Source organism: Musca autumnalis, unplaced genomic scaffold (assembly GCF_047663935.1).
Source record: "Musca autumnalis isolate F117 unplaced genomic scaffold, ASM4766393v1 scaffold_2, whole genome shotgun sequence".
Lineage (NCBI taxonomy): Eukaryota > Metazoa > Arthropoda > Insecta > Diptera > Muscidae > Musca > Musca autumnalis.
The window spans coordinates 253100418-253125579 of NW_027411755.1; the positions used below are offsets into that span (position 1 = coordinate 253100418).

General features: G+C 36.1%; 1 protein-coding gene across 2 annotated transcripts in view; it reads left to right on the forward strand.

Annotated features, from left to right (window-relative positions):
- Zir (dedicator of cytokinesis) overlaps window positions 1-25162 on the forward strand; it is a 166634-nt gene that overhangs the window by 125300 nt on the left and 16172 nt on the right. The gene's annotated exons all lie outside the window — the stretch shown is intronic.

Genomic DNA, 25162 nt, shown 5'->3' on the forward strand with positions numbered 1-25162 from the left:
TTTGCTGCAACAAGGTAGTGGTCCGAGTCTATGTTTGTTCCTCGGAACGAACGCACATCCAACACGCTCGATGAATGTCTTCCATCTATCACAACGTGATCAATTTGATTTCTTGTTTTCTGATCTGGAGACAGCCAGGTGCCCTTATGGATGTCGAGATGTTGAAATCTGGTGCTGCTAACTACCATGTTTTTTTGCCGCTGCGAAGTCTATCAGCCTCATACCATTCTCAGATGTTTCACTGTGGAGACTGAATTTTCCGACTGTTAGACCAAAGATATTTTCCTTTCCAATTTTGACATTAAAATCGCCTAGAATAATTAATGTCATGTGCAGGACAACGGTCATAAGATTCTTCTTAGCGCTCGTAAAATATACCTTTGGTCTGTTCGTCCTTGTCTTCAGTGGGAGCATGAGCGCAAACAAAGCTGATGTTGAAGAATTTTGCTTCTATTCGAATTGTAGCAAGTCTTTCATTCACTGGTGTGAAGCTGGAGACCAGGTGTTTTAACCTCCGACCAACTACAAATCCGCAACCAAACTCATGCTTTATGTCATGGCAGCTATAATACAGTGCGTCACCTTTAGGTGTTGTTGTGACGCCTTTCCCATTCCATCGTATTTCCTGTATGGCAGTAATGTCGGCCTTGTACTTTTCCAGAACATCTGCCAATGTGTAAATTGCACCTTCTCTATAAAGAGTGCGAACATTCCATGTGCAGATTCGCAGATCATGGTACTTAAAACGTTTGCGGGGGTCGTCAACTTTAGAGGGATTTGTTTTTCTTTTCTTTTGTTTTTTCATAGTAGCCGCTTTTTCTAGGGGAGGGTTACTAACCCTGCGCCCAAATCCAAGTTTTTAACGTTCTTATGGGTGAACGCGCGGCACATTTTAGCTCACTACCTTTAACGGGTGTTAAAGGCAGCTACCCCAGGTGACACCACGGGGAAGTGTCTTGAGATGAAAGAGGGACCAAGATAAATCCTGGACTTTGCCATGCTAAAACCGGTCAGGACCGTTGCTTGGTATCTTTCATCCCCTACGTCACCCATAAAGAAGGTTAGCCCGGCAAAAAGCTCTGATGCAAACGCCGCCATAGTTGAGTAAGAAGGTGTTACAATAACAATAATTACACTGTGCAACATTTTTAAGGTGATCTTGTGCAAACAATTGGAACTGAGGATTTTTTGAAAGTACAGACCCAAACGACAAGAAACCCTACTTGGGGTTTGTTGTGTCAGATCCAGCTCGGATTTTATGGCCCCATCTAAACATGGTTAAATATTGAGTTTTTAAAGAAATTTGGGGCTATATCTCTGAAACCAATGCGAATCTTCTTCTGACCTCTGAAGCAAATTTGTAGATAAGGACAAGAATAAAATATTTGGAGAAATAATGAACTCGAAAAACTAAATTTATTGCCTCAAATTTCAAAATATATGCAAAAATACCAAAATTTTTATACATTTCGCACCGTATCTCCAAAATCGTTAAATTTTTCTGAATATTTTCTTTTAGAAAAATATTCCCTGGAATGTAATACACAACTCTTCAGACCATGTCATTGTTGTATGCCGTTGTTTTCAGTACATTTTTCAACGACGATTTAATAAAAATGTCAATAATGTAGTGAAATCCGAAATGCAAGAATAAACTGTTGGTGTGAACTGTGTTTGAAATACGTGTTGTAAAAGGCATGATGCAAAATACCGCTGAAACAACATGAAGTAAGCACATTAGAGTTTCAGAATGTTCTAAAGAATTGTTGAGAACTTTATTTGGAAGATTTTTGCAAAAGGTTACTTGGTTCAACTCCCAATAGTTTAGTCGATACTGACCAGAATTTCAGCAATTATGTACAATTTTCTATATTTTATAAATTTTGATGCCCTAGATGGAGTTTTTCTTATGTGATTTTTTAAAAAGATAAGTTCTACTAGTTTAGGGCTACAATATTGCTAAAGACAGCAAGGCCAAATTCCTATTCGTTTCTGAGATAAAAGCCTGATAAATGTAAAAAAGTGTAGATTTAGCCCGGTTTAGATGAGGCCATAAAATCCGAACTGGATCTGACAGGACAAAACCCTACCAGGGTTTTTGTAGTCTAAATATGTACTTTCAAAAAATGCATACTAGAAGTTGTTTGCATTTTCAGTGTTGCATAGTGTTATAGGAGTGTTCGTTTACTCAACAATTTGTGCAAGTCCAGTAACTTCTTGCATTATTTCATTGTACTGTAAACGAACAACATCCAGTAACAATTTGTACAAATTTTGAGTAAACGAACACACATTATACCAAACGCCAAATATGATAATCAGCTGTTTTTTCCGTTGTACCTGTATTATTGTGCCATGAATACAGGCACTATAATACAGAGACACTAGGTGTCAAAATTATTATCTATATAAATAAAAATAAAATGTCGTTCGTTGGTAATGGCATCAGTTGACAACGGCCGTACCGATTTGGATATATATATTTTTTTAATGTTCGTCATAACCCAACTTGGGTTTTTATGCAAAGAAAATTTGACCACCCCCACTTTTACTTCAATTTTTTTCTATTTTCAATTTTAATCTTTTCTACAAAAACTACTGAACTGATTTTCCTGAAATTGTCAGGGAATGTACAGCGATGGCCACCGGCGAAAATAGGCTACATATTCTGTTGAATTTCGGAAGGGGCGGGGTACTTCCACTATACCCTGTTTCTTTAAAAACGCTATATCTATATAAATAAACATAAAATGTCGTTCGTTGGTAATGGCATCAGTTGAGAATGGCTGGATCGATTTGGATAATTACAGGAATGGGATGCGATATTTTTAAAAACCGCTTTATTTGCAAAAATGACAAATGTATCGGTTTTAAAAATCTTCTTTGGAACCTAAAGACTTCACCACGCCCCTTTTTTAGCTATGTTAGTCCCGGGCCGCACTAAGAGTAATTTCACTGAAATTTTGACATGAAAGTAAAAGAAAATGTAATATAAAACGGTCTGTTTGTTTCATACGAATATTGCAACAAAGCAAAATTGCAGAACAAATGAAACAGTGTACACTAGTTTCTTGAAATTATGCATTTTTCCCAAAAATGCAAAGTTTCATGTCAAAATTTCATTGAAATTACTCTAGTGTGGGCCGGGGCTTATATCTTCAATACTAGTGAACCGATTTGACATGAAATTTGCAGCAAAAATGGCAAACCTTCATCCGTTTTTATGTATAAGCCAAACTTATGATTATATCGGTTTTAGCATATATTTTGGGAGGCAATGGGGTTGTGTGTAGTCAAAACACCGGACCACGCCCACTTTTTTAAATATGTTATATCTTGAAAACTGATAACCACACCCACTATTTTCAATACAGTTGTTTCCAAAACTACTGAACCTAATTTCATGAAATTTTCAGAAAATGTTCAGGAATGTCCCGTGGTCCAAAATGCTATACATTTTCAGACGAATTGCGGGGCCTATTGTTTTATAATCGCTATATTTGCTAAATTTATGAGTGCATCGATTGCAAATCAATTTACGAGGTAACGGCGGTTGCGATCCCCTATCAAGAAGAACAAATTTCCTTAAATGGTGGGTTCAATGGTTCATCATAAAAAAGCGGGAGAGTTCGACTTAACCATTTTTTTTTTAAATTTGTATATAGATCGCTTTAGGATAAAGGCAGGGGATATGGACGATAATATATCGTAAACAGCATCAATCCGACAAAGTCCGTAAGAGAAAGGGAAGGTTACAGACAAAATCTGTTGATAAATTTTATATCCTCCTCGGTTTGACAATGCACCGAAGAAGTGAGGTAGAAAATACCTTTTTTTGAATTGTCAAGCATAAAGTCCATAAAAAGTTGGCATTAAAACTCATTGCGACGGACCAGCTACGCGACCATGGTCTGCTAGTAGTGAATAAAATCACATACAAAAGGTAAATAAGCAATTCACAGTAATGTATTATGAATTCAAGTCCCGGTCCACACTAGAGTGGTTTCAATGAAATAATTTCATGAATTTAGGCGTTCTTAGATTGAATCAAGATCTATTTATCAGGTCACGTAATTAGCACAACAACAACTTATTTTTGGAGGAAAATTTTTCAATATGTCAAAATATTTGTTCACGTTTTCATACAATTTACTCACAATAACAAGAAATTTGACAGATTGAAACCAATCAGCTGGTCGTTTTATGCAACCTTATTATTTCTTCATGGATTGAATTCTTCACTACAGCAATTTTATAAAAGAACGCGTAATTTCATGAAATATTTTCAAATGAAATCACTCTAGTGTGGACCGGGACTAAGTAGTACCCAAGACAGCATTAAACCTAGTTTACACACGCCTTAAACAATTATTTGGGGCAAATACGTAGTTTATTTTACATATATTCAATGAAATTGACTACTTAAATGACGCAAAACCTGTTAGACGTAAATACGGCTTTAATTTACATTAACAGCCCCATGGTGGAATAATAAGGTTGTGTTATTGTGGATAAAATCACATACAAAATGTAAAGCAATTAACAGTAATGCATTATTGTGAGCAAATTTGACGTTTGACATGATTTGATGTAACACCTTCTTATTCCACCATGAACAGCCCCAAACTAAAACTTTGTTTAGACTATGCATTTATACGATGATTAAGTTCATTACCTCGATTTATTTGACATATATTGTATGAAAACGACAACTTAAATCAACAGGATTTTCTAATTCAAGCATAGTCTAAACGGGGTATAACTCGTTCATAACCTAAAACGCACTTTACACTTAAAGCTCATTTAGACTAGTCATAAATCCTCGACTGGATTTAATAAATCCAGTACAAACCTCATTGCATTTAGATATACTTTTTGGAGGTTTTAAATGGCAGTCAGCTGATTTTCGTTCATAGCACAATTACCAAGGTAGATGCATCAGCTCATCTGATCATTTTTGAAACGTTAAAAGAAGTTGTTGTAAATTGAATTCGTCTCAAAAAACATAGGCCAAATTACAAATTTATTGTTTAATATTGAAAATGCTACTAATGCTAACTAGAGATCAAATAAAGAATTATTTTATTGCTTAAGCATCGTTAATATGAGTCTTGTTTGATTAAAATCATCTTTGTACATCAAAACAAATTTAATTTTTCCGCCTTGTTTACAAATTTTGTCATTTTAAATTATTTTTATTAAAGCAATTCACCGATGCATCTACCTTGTTTCTTGTGCCAGCTTGCAACTTTTGTATTTTCTAGCAACATGTTGCAAAAAAAAACAGAGTTGTATACGAGGATTTATGTCGGATTTAAAACAAATCCACTCAATACGAGGATTTATTTTTGTATGTGAAATCTCTGGTAGATTATCGCCCAATTTAGCAAATAAATGCTTATAATGCGCTAAAACCGAAACTTCATATCGCTATTCTGATGGCTACTTTACACGATATGTGTTTTACATACAGTTAGTCAACTTAATTATTGCAAAACCAAAATTTTTATAAAATTTTAAATAAAACATCATTTTATTGGTATAAATAATTATCATTATTAATATTTTTGTTAACAATACAATTCTTACACATGTTTATTAATATAATAAAATAAAAAGTAGCTAAATTTCACTAAACATTTTTTTAAAATTAACAAAAATGAGTACAACTCATTATTTGCACTGTCAACTAAAGAATTGCAAAATTCACAACTTTTCAGTCTTTCATGGTATTTTTCGAAAAGTTGGTTCTAATATTTCGTATACCCACATTTAGCATCAAAAACAGCTTGTAAACGTATCCGAATTTAATAAATAAGTTTCGGAATGTCATATTGCAATGGTATTTTTTAGCCATTTTTCTTTATTGCATTTTATTTAGTCCCCCAGGTTAGGGGCGACCTATTCCCGACTTTTTCCATCAGGTGTACCTATGAATTTTCGATGTGGTTAATATCTAAACACTGGAGCGGGGTGTAAATGACTTTGGTACAGTTGTATAACAACCAAGTCCTACATAAATTAAATGTATGTTTAGGGTCGTTGTCTTGGTAGTACTCATATTGCAATTTGTTTGAATTTTCAGGGCCAACAGGCCCAAATTTCTTGACGCTTTTGGTTAAATCTTTTCTAAAAGCATCTAAATAAACCTCCTATGTCATTCTTTCTTCCAAAATAAGGATTTTACCAACGTCACTGGTTGGTATACAACCCCATAACATAACTGAAAATTTTCCGAACTTTACGGTATGTATTAAATTTTTGTTTTCCATGGTTTTCCAAGGGGTTTCCAAATACTTTTTGAGGTCCATTGTGATAGTACAACATCATTTTAGTCTCATCAGAAAATATAACGTCATCCCAATACTAAAGATGGCGTGAAAAGTTGTCTATAACAAGTCTGAATAGTTTCTATTAATTGTGAATGGAGGGCAATGGTTTTTACCTAGTCACTCGTGATGAGTGCTTGTTATTATGTAGCAATTTTCTGACTTTCCCATGTGACACACTTACTCCAAAATCATTTTTAATTAGAAAAAGCAATTTTCTGGTGCTGCTTTGAGCTATTTCGTTAATTTCTTTAATCATTCTACAGTCAATTCGTGTGGTTGCTATTTTGGACCTGCCATGTAACGCCCTCAGTTTGAACCTGGCTTTTTTCTCGGTGCGCTATATGATGTTCTATACACTTCTCAGCTTACGAGAGGTGATCTTAGGCATTTCTCTTTCGAAATTACAATTATAATAATTGGAATAGACCAAAAGTAGTATATTTTGCAAAACCGTTTACCTGACTTTCTCTTTTTCTGAATATACCGTCTATGTTACACCCACAAAAATTAATTTATGTTAAAAAATTATGGATCTACATGTGCACATTCTAAAAGTCTTAAAAATCCTTAAATGCAAAAAATCGCGGGGGAATTCCACGATTTTATTGCACATTAATTCATTTTGCAATTATTTAGTTGACACTACAAAAACCAGGTACCTATCCTTTTTGCCCGTTGTTTTTTGTTATTTCCAACCGATTTCTGGATTTATTGGCTTGATGTTGTCATTAACAGGTAAAATAACAGATATTTACAAAAATCCCAACATTATTGAAAGAATATCTTGTAGTAACTCCTAATTAAACATCTAAATGTTTAAAAATTCATCGTTTGCAATTATATAGTTGACTAACTGTATGTGTTGTCAATATGGGTGTCTTTTTACTTACTAAAGGTTGCTGAAACATTTTTTTCAGCAACTTTTCCTTTATACAACTGTCAATATCTGCAACATTAGTAATAATTATTACTAATTATCACGTAAAAAAACACAGCTAATAATTCATCATAAAGATGGTAAACCCGGAAAAAACTCTAATATAAACATGGCGTAAGTAAGAAAATCGCACATTCCTGACACTTTTCTTAATAACATCGGTTTTTATTTAATTTCAAGCATATGCCATGGCATCATCCACTTTAGAATCTCTGGGCAATATTAAAATTGTAATAAATATTCAAATTACTAAATTAATTTTCTAACACCGCTTAGAACAAACAAGTTCAGCACATAAGTATCACCTTGGGGCTATTTGTGTCACTTGAGGAGTGGCCCAAAGAATAGCACTTCTAGTGATTTACGACAAAAAAGCTCTTGTCGGTCGGTCATTTCAAAAAGACATAAAAACTTGACCAAATAAGTTCATTGAACTTCAAAAGGATATACATACTCGCAACGTGTGCCACAACCGAACCGAAATCATTCAACGAATCATCCAATGAATAATTAAATACTCCATTAAATAGATTAACGATCGAATGATATCTGATGCTAGCAAACCAAAAAAAATATTCATCATTATTTTCACAGAATGCCATAACGCCATACGTTTGTGTGTTAATACGTCACATACACACTTTGCGAAGAGTAACAAAAAAAACGGATCCAACTAAATAAAATTAAACAAAAAATGTTGTTAATAAAAAAATCTTGAATATTTATTGAAGTGCTAGGGGCCAGGCGGAGGCATCTCCAAGCATTCTATTTGGTTTCATCTTATTCTTCTTTTGATTGTTTTTATTTCGCATTCGCAAACATGTGTGTTATTGTTTTTGATTCTTTCTTAACAGCTTTTTTGAAAGTAGAAAAACACATCTCCATTTGTTGATTGGCTTTTAACAATTTGCTGTTTTTTTTTTTTTAATGTTTAACTCTTGTCTGCTGTTCGAGCTGTTGAGTTAGTTCGTTTGGTGCTTGGCACTGCCAGCCGGATTTAAAACAAAAAACTCAACACAAATAATATAATAAAAAATATGACAACAAAATAGTCGTACTTGAGAATCTATAGCAAAAAAAGAAAAACTTTTGAAACGAAAATTATATTATAGAGCGAAAATTATGATAATGAATGGCTTAGAAAGACCTTGTAATTTGGAGAGCATTTAAGTTGTGTTCCAGAACTAAAAAGACTATATTTTTCACTACTTTTGCAGATTTTTCCCAAAGAAAATCGTCCCCCTACTCCAAAAAGATACAAAATTTTCACTTATCTTTAAACAAAAAAGACGCTGAATAGCGCCAGTTATGATACGTTTACATTTATGAAATCGAGTGAATTTCAAGTGTATATTCTTTTGCGCATACGTCAAAGTAAACCCATCTTAAATCAACTGGATTTCCTTTAACGTCTTCAAACGAAAACTTGGCATCACTTACATTTTTTTATGTGGTTGTTGTGACGCGACACTCAACGGACCGTATGTGCCAAGACCTTTAAAGACATGGAGCTTTAGAAAATGTTTTAAGCACTCGGCACATACAGTCCGTTGAGTTCCGCGTTACAAGAACCACATGAAAAGTTCAAGAACAAACTTGCCATCACTTACACAGTTTTCATGTCGTTGTTGTTTTTTAAGGCTTCGGCGATCCGTTGTGTGACGCGTTGCGCTTTGGAAACAACAACCACATGAAGAATGTGTAAGTGATGCCAAGATTGTTCTTGAAGTTTTCATGTGGTTATTGTAACGCGACACTCATCGGACCGTATATACCGGGGCCTTTAACACGCAGAACGGCACTCAACGGACCCAATGTATTAGGTCCCTTATTGATGCTACCAACTATTGGGGAATTAATGAACCGTTTTATTACAACATCAATTCTGGTTAACATGTTCATCCGTTGGTTACCTTAAGAGCAGTACACATTGTCAGTTTTGAATGTCGATATTTCGCAATTATCGATAACTGTCAAACCGTCCAGCAACCACAAAATATTTTGTGGTTGCATGATGAATGACAAAAATGAACGGCCACACTAGCAAGCAACAACAAAGCTGTCATTCAAAACTGACAATGTGTACCCAGCTTTAGATATCCCAAGCACTTATAATAATATGTAATGTGAACGTTAACATACATATTTATAAACATGGTAATATAGACAGTCAGCCAGTAGTTGATTTATTAGTGGCATACACATGAATATTAACATCATTGTTGAAACCTATTGATTTGTCATCTTGACATGGAGAAGGCGTGACACTAAATCATCATCAAAATAATGACGTCAATATTGGAATTTCCAAGCATTAACGTTTTAACGACAAGTCGTATGTATATTTATTACAAGTTGTATATGCGGGTAAAACATTATATTTTTTATAAATAATACAAAACAATGAGTTTAAGTAAATTCCAAATCACGATTCTAGTCGATCTAAACATCAAACGGCTTTGGTTTATGTTTTCACTGCACCGACCACGCCTTCTTTTATTTATAGCCGTACCGGGTTAAATGCATTCACGCCCCTAAAAGTTTAGTGTTGAACTTCCGCAGTTGATCAGTAAAAAACGTCATACAACATCATAGACCTAAGCGAGAAGAGGGGGTGTCTGAACAGTATCACAAGCGAGTAATTATCCGATCGCCAATTTCTATATTTAAGTTAATGTTTTAATTATGTTGGCGATTGGAATATAATTGTCGTAGTCGGAGCGGCTTATTTCTCTCCCTTTTCAGTTCAAATTAGGTAATATCACAGCTCTGCAAGATTATGCTTCAACCAATCCTGAAAGAAAACATGATAGGGCCCCTCGAAGCGACCCAATAGCCCATTTACATAAAAGTTAATTATCCGAATTTAGCACATTATCGTTATTTGTTTGCTAAATCCTGCCCATGGTGGAATAAGAAGCTGTTACATCAAATTATACCAAACGTCAAATTTGTTCACCATAACGCATTAGTTTATTCCTTTACTTACCTGAGGTTACAATTTTTACCATTTGTAACCATTTTTAACCTGCAAAGCGTTCCTTAACCCCAAAAACTGGAAGCCTTTTGAAAAGAACGAGTGAGCGAGGAGAGAGAGCAAAAATACCTTTCAACAAAAAATTAACAAAAAACAGAAGAAAAATGCGAACGCTGACAAAACAAAATTAAAAACTGTGAAATAAAAGAAGAAAATTGACTTTTTATGTTTCTTTTTGACATTGCTACCAGATCTACAATTTTTTCGTTCCTTTACTTTTCTGGTAAAACTGTTCATGAGAGAGCAATTTTGACAGTTTTCTCTTTTACCATTTTTACCATTAAACAAGTAAAAAAGTATACCCTCATCCTGTGTATATTGAAAAAAATTTTTTCCCAAAATACGTATGTATTTAGGGGGTTTTAACAATTTTGGTCGTTTGAACCGACAAACATGTTGATTAGGATTAAATATCAAAAGCAATGAACGGAAACAAACAAAACGATTCCCGTACCAATCACACAAAGCCACAAACTTTTCAGCTTCTCTGAATCGTTTCATTCTCACAACCAAAACAAAACCACAAACTTTTCAATGTAAAAAGATGAAAAGAAACTTCGACTATGATTTGCCGATTTGTGTCATTCACCGCCCAAACAAAAAGAATTTTTTTGCAAACGTTTGTTGTGTGTTATGGTCAATGATACACTCAGGCACACACACATGTGATTGCTTAACAACCCTATAAGTGGGCATCAGCATACAACAGTGAATTTTATCAACCACCAAACGTTTTTGATTTATTCACATGTGTTTAGTACTATTCCGTTTTCTATCTGCACTTGAGTACTTTTCGCTTTTCGTTTTGTTCGCACTCACGAATGTAAACAAAACGAAACTAAATAGCGAGCTCAGCCAACGTGGGTTATGTTTCGTTTTGTATTGTTCTTATGGAAAATACGAAACGAAACGATTGGAAATGTTATTTAAAGTATTTTTACGTACGCTGATCAAAAGTTTTGCGGAGGAGATACTAAAAGGAATGGATCGACATTGACCGTTATGGAAGTGGATCTCCAGCCACAACATATGGTGCCATAGGGGGTTTTTACACTCTTCGGGCTGTTTGCTCAAGAAGTATGGACTTGCCCCTAAAAAAACGTTTACCATCGTAAATGAGGGAGCGAATGCAAGTTGCTTGAACAAAAATCTAAGTGATTCGATATCAGGTCTTAAAGTGAACTTATCCGAAATTTTGTGTGGGAGGTACAGGATGGAGTGGACAAATATAGTCCATATTTTAACCTGATCTATATCTGGTAGATTAGGATGTGTAAAGTATAGACCAATTCGGCCACTCCCTTCAAGAGTTACCGTACGAACAAATTTTCCTAACATTTTTGAACTTTTATGGGGGAGGTACCCGAAGGAGTGGACCGATATGGCTTATCTTCAAACTTAAACTATGTTTGGACAAAATATTACTAAGGCCATATTTTGGACCGAATCGGCAGATCCGTACGAGAGTTATTTTGCGCTCCAACCACCTCACACGATGTCATAGGGGTTTTTTTTGCAACTTTCATGCTATTTTCTCAGGAAGTATGGACTTGCCCCTGATGAAACTTGTACTGTCGTATGGAGGGCAGTGAATACAAACTGCTAAACCAAAAATCAAAGCGATTCGAGAGATGGCCCTAAACTGAACTTTTCCGAAATTTTGTGTGGGAGGTACCCGAAGGAGTGGACCTATTGAGACCATATTGAAACTTCATATTCATATGGACCAAATCGGTCACTCCTTTCAAGAGTTATCGTGCTCACAAACTTTCCGAACATTTTCGAACTTTTGTGGGGGAGGTACCGGAAGGAGTGGATCGATGTAGCTCATCTTCGAACTTAAACTACGTTTGGACAAAATATTACGAAAGCCAAAATTTGAACCGAATCGGTTCATCCGTTCGAGAGTTATCGTGCGCTCCAGCCAGCAGGACAGACAGACTGACGGACATTGCTAGATCGACTCCAAATAGTCTGAAACACATTTGGTCCAAACATAATTGGGGTCTAAAACCATTATTTCGATGAGGAACATTTTCATCGTATCAAAGTGTATATACCCTCTTTAGCCTAAAGGCTGAGGGTATAAAAAGTAAAGAAACAAAGCTATTACTGTGAATTGCTTGTTTACCATTTGTATGTGGTTTTATTCACAATAATGAATTTTGACAACTAGTATGATAATCAGTTGTTTTATGATGTAACACCTCTTTGTTGCATCATGGTCCAGTCCATGGTGGAATAAGGTGTTACATCAATAACAATAATTGTGCCATTTGGGCATGTAAAGAACACAACAACAACCAAGATCTATTTTCCAGGTCACGTAAGTAGCACAACAACAACCATATTTTCGCCAAAAATTGTTCGATATGTCAAAATGTTTGTTTACGCTTTCATACAATTTATTCACAATAACAAAATTAAAACCAATCAGCTGGCAGTTTTACGCCACCTTATAATTTCATAATGACAACAAGTCTATTTTGTCCGCAAATTCTCCAAGATGTCAACATGTTTGTTTACGTTTTCATACAATTTATTCACAATAACAAAAAATTGACAGATTTAAACCAACCACTTGGCCGTTTTAGGCCACCTCCTAATTTCATTATGGGTGGAAAATTACGACCAGCTGATTGCACCCAGTCTGTCAAATTCATAGTTATTGCGAATTCTGCGTATGAGAACGTAAACAAACGTTTTTACAGTTGTAGTTTCTGGTTCACCTTATTAATTACATCATGCAGCTATCTTGTTTATTATGTCATGACAGTTGTCTGTAATCACACGAGCAAAGTTTGAGTAAAGAACACTGAGTTATTGGGAGAAAGCGGAGAGAAGCCTTCCTCCCTTGGCATGGCGGAATAAGAGGTTATTAAGAGGCTTTTAGATCTAACAAGTTTTAGTCCATTCCTTGGAATATCTGTCAAATAAATGATGTAAATTCCCAAAACTTACTTACTTAGCTGGCCCATTACAGAACATTTGTTCCATAGGCCGAACTAAGAAAAGATCTACAATTCTCTCTATTTGTTGCTTCGCACTCTGGAATACCGCGCCTTTTCATCTCTTCATCCACTTGTTTGCGCCATCTATTCCTTGGCCTGCCAATTCTGCGTGCACCGCCAAGCGGTCCGTGTTTATACGCCTTTTTAGCGGGTTCATCATCGCTCATTCTTATGATATGGCCTAGCCAACGCAATCGCTGCATCTCGATACGTTTAACAATATTGATGTCATTATATAGCAGATACAGCTCGTGGTTCATGCGACGTCGATATTCACCGTGAACGCAGATTGGTCCGTAGATCTTTCGAGGAATTTTTCTCTCGAACACACCAAGCACTGCCATGTCTGCTTGCGCCAGTACCCAGGCTTCGGAGCCATACATCAGCACGTTCAGTGTTTTGTAGAGCGTTATTTTTGTTTGACGAGATGTGGCTTTGTTTTTAAACTGCTTACTTAAACCAAAGTAGCATCTGTTGGCCAATACAATTCTTCTTTTTATTTCACAACTGATGTCGCTTGTTGTGTTTACGGAGGTGCCGAGGTAGGCAAAGTCTTTTACTACCTCAATATTATAGGAACCAACTTCCATAGTCGGTCCGAGCTCAATGGGCGCATTGCGCGTCGACACCATCAACTTGGTCTTCTCACCGTTTACCGCCAGACCCACTTTAGCAGATTCTCCTTCGACCTTTATAAAGGTATCAGTTACTTCTTTTACTGATCGGCCTATGATGTCTATATCATCAGCATAAGCAAGTAACATGTGACTATTGGTGTAGATTGTGCCACTTCTTTTGATGTTTGCCTCTCGTATAACCTTTTGCAGCAGGATGTTAAAGAGATCACACGAAAGGCTGTCTCCTTGTCTGAAACCTCTTTTGGTACCAAACTCTTCGGAGAGGTTCTTTCCTATTTTATCTGAAGATCTTGTGTCAGTTAGAGTCATTTTACAAAGCCGAATGAGCTTTGCGGGGATACCAAATTCAGACATGGCTTGGAATACCTTTGAACGCAGCGGGCTGTCGAAGGCTGCTTTATAATCGACAAAAAGGTGGTAGGTGTCCAGGATTTGCCGCAGGGTAAATATCTGGTCAATGGTGGACTTGCCAGTTCTAAAGCCGCATTGGTATGGTCCAATTATCTCGTTGACCATAGGCTTTAGTCGTTCGCACAATATCCCTGACACGATCTTGTAGGTAATAGGGAGTAGACTTATGCCCCTATAGTTAGAGCATACAGCCTTATCTCCCTTTTTGTGGACGGGGCACAGGATACTCAGGTTCCAATCGTCGGGTACTCGTTCTTCCTGCAGGATGGTGCTAACTAGCTGATTAATACACCTTATCATCGTGTCGCCTCCGGTTTTGAACAGCTCGGCTGGTAAGCCATCGGCTCCTGCTGCCTTATTATTCTTCAGCCGCTTTATTGCTGTCTTTACCTCATCTTGGTTGGGTGGTATACATTCAATACCATCTTCTGGGATTGGGACTGTGGAATCTTCGTCGTCTTCGCTGCTATTGGATACCAACAGTTTTGAAAAATGTTCTTTCCATATCCTGAGTACACTATCTGTATCAGTTACCAAATTACCTTGCTGGTCTCTACAGGAGGATGTGCCTATACCAAAGCCATCAGTTTGATGCTTGACTCTTTGGTAGAATTTTCGGACTTCATTCTGGCTCCTGTACATCTCGATTTTTTCACACTCCCGCTTTTCCATCTCTCTCTTTTTCCTGCGGAAAAGACGTTTCTCCTCTCTCCTTTTCTCCCGATACCTCTCTCGTGCGCTACGCGTTGCTACTGATTGTTAAGTAGCCCTATATGCCGCATTTTTCTCTTCGGTAGCAGCACGACACTCCTGGTCATACCATGGATTCCTTGGTGGAGGTCTCTGGTGTCCAAGTACTGATTTTGCGGCTGTTTGCATGGAGTGGGCAATGTTTTGCCATTGTCCTGATATGTTATCGGGATGAGGAGTGCTTTGATTAAGCAATTGGGCTAGTTGAGTGCAATATGCTGTGGATATCTGTTGTGATTGCAGCTTACCGATGTCTAACTTTCGTGTTGTGTCTGTTCGTACTTTGTTTGCTACGTTTAAACGGGTGCGTACCTTTGCTGCAACAAGGTAGTGGTCCGAATCAATGTTTGCAAAGTCTATCAGCCTCATACCATTGTCAGATGTTTCACTGTGGAGACTGAATTTTCCGACTGTTGAGCCAAAGATATTTTCCTTTCCAATTTTGGCATTAAAATCGCCTAGAATAATTTTAATGTCATGGGCAGGACAACGGTCATATGTTGCTTCTAAGCTCTCATAAAATATATCTTTGGTCAGTTCGTCCTTGTCTTCAGTGGGTGCATGAGCGCAAATAAAGCTGATGTTGAAGAATTTTGCTTTTATTCGAATTGCAGCGAGTCTTTCATTCACTGGGGTGAGGCTGGAGACCAGATGTTTTAACCTCCGACCAACTTCAAATCCGCAACCAAACTCATGCTTTGTGCCATGGCAGCTATAATACAGTGCGTCACCTTTAGGTGTTGTTGTGACGCCTTTCCCGTTCCATCGTATTTCCTGTATGGCAGTAATGTCGGTCTTGTACTTTTCAAGTACATCTGCCAATGCGTAAACTGCACCTTTCCTATAAAGAGTGCGAACATTCCAGGTGCAGATTCGCAGATCATGGTCCTTAAAACGTTTGTGGGTTTCGTCAACTTTAGAGGGGTTTGTTTTTCTTTTCTTTCGTTTTTTCATAGTAGGCTGTTTTTTTCTAGGTGAGGGTTACTAACCCGACGCCCAAACCCAAGTTTTTAACGTTCTTATGGGTGAACGCGCGGCACATGTTAGCTCACTACCTTTAACGGGTGTTAAAGGCAGTTCCCCAGGTGACACCACGGGGAGGTCAGTGTCCACTTGAGATGAAAGAGGGACCAAGATAAATCCTGGGCTTTGCCATGTTAAACCCGGTCAGAACCGTTCCTTGGTATCTTCCATCCCCTACGTCACCCAAATTCCCAAAACACCTGTTTTAAATGTAAGTGTAAAATGCGATTTACATCAACAACATTAAAGTGGCAAATACATACGGTCCGTTGTGTGACGCGATGGCTGTTGAAAACAACAACCACATGAAAAATGTGTAAGTGATGCAAAGTTTGTTCTTGAAGTCTTCATGTGGTTGTTGTAACGCGACGCTCAACGGACCGTATGTGCCGCGGCCTTAAGGCTGACTTCCGAAATGTCAGTTGCTCTATTTTCGTGCATGAAACTAGGGATTCTTAGATCGAGTCCACCACTACTGCAATTTCATAAAATTACTCTAGTATGGAACTCGATCTAAGAATTCCTAGATTAATGCACGAATATAGAGCAACTTACGTTTCGGAAGTCAGTCTAAAGGCCGCTGCACATACGGTCCGTTGTGCGTCGCGTCACGCGTTAAAAACAACAACCACATGAAACATGTATTAGTGATGCCAAGTTTGTTCTTGAAGTTTTCATGTGGTTGTTGTAACGCGACGCTCAACGTGCGTATGTACACTAAACGTCAAAATTTGTTCACTCTTGCTCTGTTCCAGAAACTGCAGGAAGCTACTATTTTTGTCCTTTATGTTATCGAAAAAAATAGTAAAAATAAAATTAGTAGATTCGTGCAGTACTGGAACAGACCAAATAACACATTACTGTGAATAGGATGGACAAATGTTTTGCACGGTGTCATCGATCCTTGCCCTATAGGAATTATAACAGCTGCACCACCCCGAGCGTATATGATCCATAATTACTCTGTTTGTCGTGGCACCTGACGCTCCTCAGCTGCGATCAATGGGGAATGTTCTCCGAAGATCGCATTCACACGATAGTTGTTTATGGCATCTGCGACTTCATCCGTGTGATTGCTATATAAACCCGTTTGGATTTAATAAACCTATTGGGTTTCAAGTGTCAATTCCATAGCGCAAACGCCGTTGTAACGGTGGAACTCTCTGTCTAGATCATGAAGATGCCTCCTGGCATGCAGCGTGGGGTGCTTGATATCATCAAATGCTTTTGATAAGTCAAGCACAAAAACACTGTGTCATGAGTACGAACTTTAATAGTACGTTTACATTACGAAATCCACACGATTTCAACTGTCAATTCCTTTGTGTATACGTCAAATGAAATCTCATCTGAAATCCATTGGATTTTATTTGACGTTGAAGCAAAGGAATTGACAATTGAAATCGAGTGGATTTCGTAAATGTAAACCTAGCATACGGGTAAGAAGTTCGTATGTTCAAATCCAGTAGAGATCAAAATAATATGTAGGTTGTTTGAACTTATGAACAGTGGGCTAATCATTGCTGTTTGCATATACCATTGACAGTATTAAAGTAGAAGTCCGTTAATTTGTGTTTACATTAAAACGTGTATTATTTTTATTTATTAACTTTATCGAAGAAAATTGTGTACAATTTTAGCTCTGTTCCAGAACCTGAAAGAAGCTACTATTTTTTACTACGATAACATTTTTTCCTTTATGTTATAGGAAAAAATAGTAGATTCTTGCAGTTCTGGAACAGACTATTTAATTGTTCTTCCTTTTATACACCGTTTGCACCAAACCAGATTTAATAAACAAACACACTGGGTTTAAAATGTAAATTCATAGCGCAAACGTCAAATAAGTACTCATAAAGAAGGTTAACCCGGCAAAACGCTCTAATGCAAACACCGTTTTAAGCAATTAAATCCTCATGAAGGTGGTTAACCCGGCAGAGATCTCTAATGCAACGGGGTATAACAATGAGGAGTGTATTGAAACTGAACATAAATGTGAATGTTCTATAAATAGAACGTATAAAGTCTTTACTTGGTAATGAGGTTTTTTGCTGGGTAAGCACGGTGTATACAGGAAACCAGTCCATATTACCTTAAATTTGACAAATACGTTCCTAGAAGTTTTTATTAGCAAAAACCACATTAATAAATAAAATATTAATATGGATACTTGTTTATGACAATTTCGCTTCTTTTATTTAAGTTTAAGCCAAATTGTCTGCACAGCAAATATGCCATTACTTACTGACTTTACCAGAAAAATCTTTTAAACTGGCTTTCTTTGCAAATCATTCATTCAATAACAACAAAATAACTGATTTGCATAATTTGACAGTTAATTCCTCAAGAGCATGGTAGTACTGGGCATTTTTCAATTTGCTTTCACTTAGAATTAGATATTTGGCTACAAAATCCCACGTATAAATTAATAATATGGAATTTTTTCTCAAATAAGTTCCCAGATATTTTTGTTAGCAGAAACAAGTGAATCAATAAAAAATATTAAAATTATTTTTCTTTCTTATTCCAACCATCGGTGTCTGGCGTGTTCTGGTACTAAAATTGCAATTCTTAGCCAAACTGTCTGCTCAGCAAATATGTCATGCTTATTGATTTTACCAGAAGAATCTTTAAAACTGGATTTCTTTGAAAGATTCTGGCTTTCGAATCATTCAATAGCAACAAAACAAGTGATTTTAACAGTACTTGGCATTTTTCGATTTGCTTTCACCAAGAAACTTGATACATACATATTTGACTTTAAAATCCTACGTATAAATTAAAAATATGGATTTTTTTTCTAAACAAGATGCTTTAAATAATATCTAGAACGCATTTTACACTTGCATTTAAGACAGGTGTTTTGGGAATTTACGTTATTTTTTGAATTTGAATTGACAACTTAAACGACGCTTGTTTTATAAAACATGTTAGATGTAAAAGCAGCTTAGTTTTATTTCTTCCTGTTGTATAAATTTTGACAACATTTGGACATTTTTGCTACTCTCTATAAATATTATGAAAATCATGATGCAATATACATATATGTAAGCTGATTTCACTCAATCTGTCAAATTTGTGATTTATTTGTATTAAAACGAAATGTGCAGTTTCACGGTTCGTTCTCTATTCGTTGTTCGACCCATAACTACGAAAAAATTACGTATTTCCCAATACAAAATTCTGTGGGCGAACTAGAAGTTTTCTACGTTGTTCAAGGAGTAACATGACACAATTACCCAGGTAGTGGTATCACACCAGCTGTTCGAATATGAAAAGTCAAATCCCTTTATAAACAAATTATTTTTGTTGTAATTTCCCCCAACAACATAAAGAAAGTTTTGACATATGTAGGGGCGCATTGTAGATACTGTGATGTTTTATTGTCGCTGGCACTTGATATTCAATGGTTGTACGCCTCTGATTCTGCTTTGTATCTCGCTTCTGTTAATTTGCATAGATGGTCTTGATCTGATGTCATAGTTATATTTTTAGCACTGTTAAGTGTAACATTACTGGTGTTTATGTTAACAAATTTGGTTCAGATGATTTTCAGTTGATGTAACAGAGAGTTGTGAATACTGCTCAGCCAGACGATCCCACAGGCTAACGTTAGCCTAGAGGGAGAGTCTCCGGCTACTATCCACCCGACCCAAGTTCGAATCCCGGTAGAAGCGGAATAGTTTTTTTGTTTATTAATTTTTTTTCCTTACTTATCCTTTTTATTAATTTTTTTTCGTTTTTTTTGGAATTTGTGGTTGTTATACATGGAGTAGGTGTGAGAAACCCGTCACTAGGTGATCATTTCGATTCATGCCAAAGGAGGGTGGTTGGAAAGGGTGCTATAATTTCCCCTAGCTTAGAAGTGGTGAAAACTGATTTTATTATTTATCACCCCTTTCGTTGTGTTTGCTTTTTGTGCGACGCATACATTGACGTGAAAGTTTGATGGTATTAATAAGATATTGCTATTTCACGTAGCCATATTTAATCTTGGAATAGTTGGGTTGTAATAGTTTTCAGCCATAGGTGCCCTGGGGTTGCTGAGCATACAAAAGGCGAAAACGGATGGGGCATAAGGCCTGTTTTGCTTCACCTTGACAGTCGTTTGAAGATCGCACCAACAGTGACCATAGAGTTTATGGTGTAAAAGATTCCAATATTACCCCTTTGCCTGACATCCTTCTGCTTCATTTGCATTGGTAAAATATACCAAGCTTCGTTTTGGTGGATTCAGTTTCTCTTGAACCAATATTGAGAAAATCGATTGGAAGAAAATAACCGTGGAATCAATGAAGTGTGGTCATGGTGTTTGAGTTGCGGAGATGAAGGTGTTATCCTTTGCATCACCATAACCTCACCTTGCGGCGATTGGGTTCATTAAATTGTTTTTGTTTGTTGCTGACTTGTTACTCAGCTTTTCACAGAATTCTGTAATATTTCCGGAAGATATCATTTGCAAGCCGTTTTATAAAGATTCACTCGGTAAGACTGTATTGAATCAATGAAGCATCTCAATAAGTTGAGAACTAATGGTCTCCGTGTACCCCTTTTCGTGTGTTTACAGGATTCCCTCTTCCCCTAGGCCTTTCGTCTCCAACTATCAACAGTATTTTACAGTCTAAGGAGAACACAACTTGATGTTTGCATGATCAGTGGTTTTTGTACGTGCCAGAGAGCGGTGGTGTAAAATGCGTGAAATGCTGAAGAAAATTTGGTTGTAATTAGTAATATTCGTTAACCGCGAGTCGTTGATAGTTCAGTGAAACACTTGAAATTTGTTAACTTCTATCCAGTAAGCGTTAGATCTCCTTTGCAATATTGCAACTTTAACTAAAATTAATTATTTAGTACACTTGTGTCAGTCATAAAAATTGTTTGCCATTTTTGAGTGAAAAGAATAATATTGTTGGAGTATAATTGTGGTCGGAAGCATTTAACTTTAGCTGGTGAAACAAATGGCGGTATAATTGAGAGACATGTTCGTGATCAGTTAATGCACAGTGAGAGTGATGTTTACATAAGATAAATTTCAAATAAGAAAATTGGATCTGAAACAGAAAAAAAGAACTATTTGCGAATCATGTTAATAATTGAAACAGTGAGTGATTATTATAATGCTGTACAACGTACTTAAAAACTAATACCTGCCGGAGTTTGTGGAGAATATTGATCATTTAACACCCCTTCCCCTATCTGTGAAAGGCCTTTCAACGTGGGAGCTCCAGCAACAATCGAGTGAGTTTTATAATAGTTTTATTTAACAGAGCATCCACCGTAAAAATCACTTGGGTCGGAGAGAGAAACTAATCCCGTTATACCTCTCACACTGGACAATTATTCATAATAAATTTATTTATTCCCACTTTTGTTTCAAATTGTATAAATAATTTTTGAATTTGAAAATCTTAAATTCCTTTTTTTTTCAAATTACCTAAGTGATTTTTTTGTGTGTACGCTCCTTTCAGTTTCCTGTTTCATATTGAAAGCTGTGCTGGATATGTTAATACCTTGGAGTTAACAGTTGATTTGCTGTTAACCTCAGTTCGTTTGCATGTTAATCGATTGATTGAGAATTAGAGTTTGAAAAGCACTGTTTGTTGGCTCGTAATTGGAGATTTGGTTTCCATAACAATGAATTTTGCAAAAATTAATTATGTATATTAATATATCCAAAACAGCTTTCTTCGTATCACGTTGCGGATTATTATATGGTTTGAACGAGTTCTTTTTATATCTGTGCGTAATTTTGATATATCTGATTTCGCCGAAATTGTAAATACCTAATCATAACTATACTGCGTATGTGTGAGTGATTAAAACTACTGAGGTCAATGTACTCAGTCAGCTGATTTACTTTGCAAACTGTATAATGTTAAACTGAAATTTAAACATACGAACATACATCCGTACGCGATCATCGTTAACATTTTGTCTTGATACCCAAGTAATTTGTTTCACCATTAAAAGTTTATGCGATCGAATTTTTCAAAAAAAAAAGTTCAGTCGGACACAGTTTTATAATATTTAAGAAAATAAACAGAATGAAATGTACTTTTAAATATTAGGATTCCAATAGAGTTAATTATTAAACCTGAATACGACATATGCATCATCCCGTCTTTATGAAGACTAGTGTGTGACTAAGTGATACACATTCAATATTTATTTTGCATTTAATATCGTTTAGTTATATATAATGATCTTTTGGAGAGGCTGTAGCTGTTTCCATATTAGAAAATTGTCACAAACCATCAGTTTATCTTATTACATATGATTAGTTAATTCTTAAGCTGCACAATTGGTTCTAATAAAATGGATTGCTATTTAAATATGAACTGAAGAACTTCCCAAGTTTGATTTAAAGGGTATATTTCGGTAAGGTAAGGGTAACAAAAGATGGGTTCACCAAAGTCATCTCAGTTTTTTTTTGGTTATGGATCGTTTCGGTGAAATGGAAGGGAGGGCTGTCATGCAATTACATCTGTGCATGGTACAAACTGGCCTAAAAGAAAATATTTGCTTTGCTTACTAGCCACTTTCCTTGACTATAGGTAGCATTCTTCTTATGAGGTTCGGTCTAACGTATTTATGGTTGTTTATGCACGCATTTAGAAATATAAAGCTGATAGTTGGTGGACACTTTAGATGACCCTAAGGCAAGATCCTACTCCCATACGACGAGCACTAAGGCCGGGGAATAATGCGTGGTCAGCTACGGGAGTCATCTATCGACATTTCGTTCAAGTTCTAACCCTATTTTAAAGCACACCCGCTACACATAACATATTCAAAATTTTACGATGCCACTACCTGGGTAATGTGCCGTTTCCACGGTACGTCGTTCGTTCTCTATTCGTTGTTCGACCCATAACTACGAATAAATTACTTATTTCCCCACACAAAATTCTATGAACGAATGACGATTTTTTTGTGTTTTGGATTGCATTTAAATGCAGTATAAAGTAGGGATACGTATTACCAAGCAAAAATCGATCTTTTGATTCTTACTTAAAACTCAAGAATCGATCTTTCGATCTATTGATTCTTATTTAGAACTCAAAACCCGATTTTTCGATTCTTACGTAGGAATCAAAAATCGATCTTTCGATCCTTTGATTCTTACTTAGAAATCACTTGGATAAAAGAATCGTTCGATAGAGATGACTCCTTAGTTAAAAATGTGAACGTTATAGTGTACAATGCTTCGCGTTTAACACTGCCTTACCGTTAGATTAACTTTGTTCATCAGTACAACAAATAATAGCTGTGTTCCAGAACTAAAAAGTTTTTACAATTTTTACGACTTTTACACATTTTACTCGAAAAAGCGTTCCCGTACACAAAAATGTTGTAAAATGTTCACTTCTCTTTAAACAAAAATGGCGCTGAATGACGCTCTCTTTAAAAAATTTTTAATCGACAAATTTGAGCGTGTAAAAAATAGTAACATGGATGCCGGCTTCTGATTGGCTGGTATGCCGACTTTGACATTTGTTCCAGCTTTTTTGACGTTTTTTCCATTTTTGCGTTCCCGAACTTTTAGAAAAAACTTTTGTGTGAGTTTTACTATAAAAATTACGGGAACAAAGCTAATATTAGCTGTGTTCCTTTACTTACCTGAGGTTACCATTTTAACCATTTGTTGCCATTTTTAACCTGCAAAGCGTTCCTTAACCCCGAAAAGTGGCAAAACTGGAAGCAATTTTTAAGAGAGTGAGAGGAGAGAGAGAGCGAAAATGGCTTTCTCTTCTACCACAGGCTACCAGCAAAATTTCTGCAGGTAGAAAATGGCAGAACTAATTTTTCGACTTTTGTTTGACGATTATTTCACAAAATGGACGAAAACCCGAAGAAAAAGTCGAACACTGACAACACTAAATTAAAAACTGTGAAATAAAAGACGAAAATTGATTTTTTTATGTTTTTTTCTGACATTTCTGCCGGATCTACCATTTTTCCGTTCCTTTACTTTTCTGGTAAAAATGTTCATGAGAGAGCAATTTTGAACAATTTTGACACTTTTCTCTTTTACCACTCTTACCATTAAAAAAGTAAAGGAATAAAGCTATTGTTGTCTTGCTCTTACCAATGTAATCTGTATATTTCATTTTGGTGGTACATCAAAAAGTCAAAACAGAATTGATCTTTCGATTCCCTCTGCAAGAATCGAAGAGTCATAATAGAAAATCGATCTTTCGATTCTCTATGAAGTCAAAACTCGATTCCGATTTTTATACTATGTTTACATTTACGAAATCCACTCGATTTCAACTGTCAATTCCATTGCCTATACGTGAAATGAAAACTCATCTGAAATCGACTGGATTTCATTTGACGTTTGAGCAATGGAATTGACAGTTGAAATCGAGTGGATTTCGTAAATGTAAACATAGTGTTAGATTCTTCAAATCAAAGAATCGAGGAATCGATTACTCGAAAATCGACTTGCGTATCCCTAGTATAAAGATGCTGTAAAAGTGCAAGCGATTGCAAAATATCCCAGAATAAATAAAATGTATTTACTATTTGTTTAAAACAATTGGTCTGTTCCTTTACTTTTGAAAATGGTAAAACCGGCAAAAGTAGTAAAAGTTGTAAACTGCTCCCATATGAATTGTATGGTGTCTGAAGTAAAGGAACGCTTTTCGAGTAAAAAGTGGTAAAACTTGAAGATTCTTGCACGTAAAGGAACAGAGCTAATAATATTAAGAACTTTATTACATAAACACAAATTATGCAACTTCTCCGTTAAATTTAAACCGAATTTACTTCCTCTGCTCTGCATTTTATGTCATCACAATTGATATTGCTTCATCATCCAAAGGGTTTTTTATACATATTGTCCTCCCACTCCAGCTCAGATTACGAAATTCACCCCAACTCCACTCCAAAACTAATATCCGTCTCGTGAATTACGAAATGTTCGCAACTCCAGTTTGTATTTCTTTTTTTAACAAATTCTTAGAATTTTAGACACTCTTTTTTATATTTGGAAAAAAAGACTGCGTCTTTTGTAGACA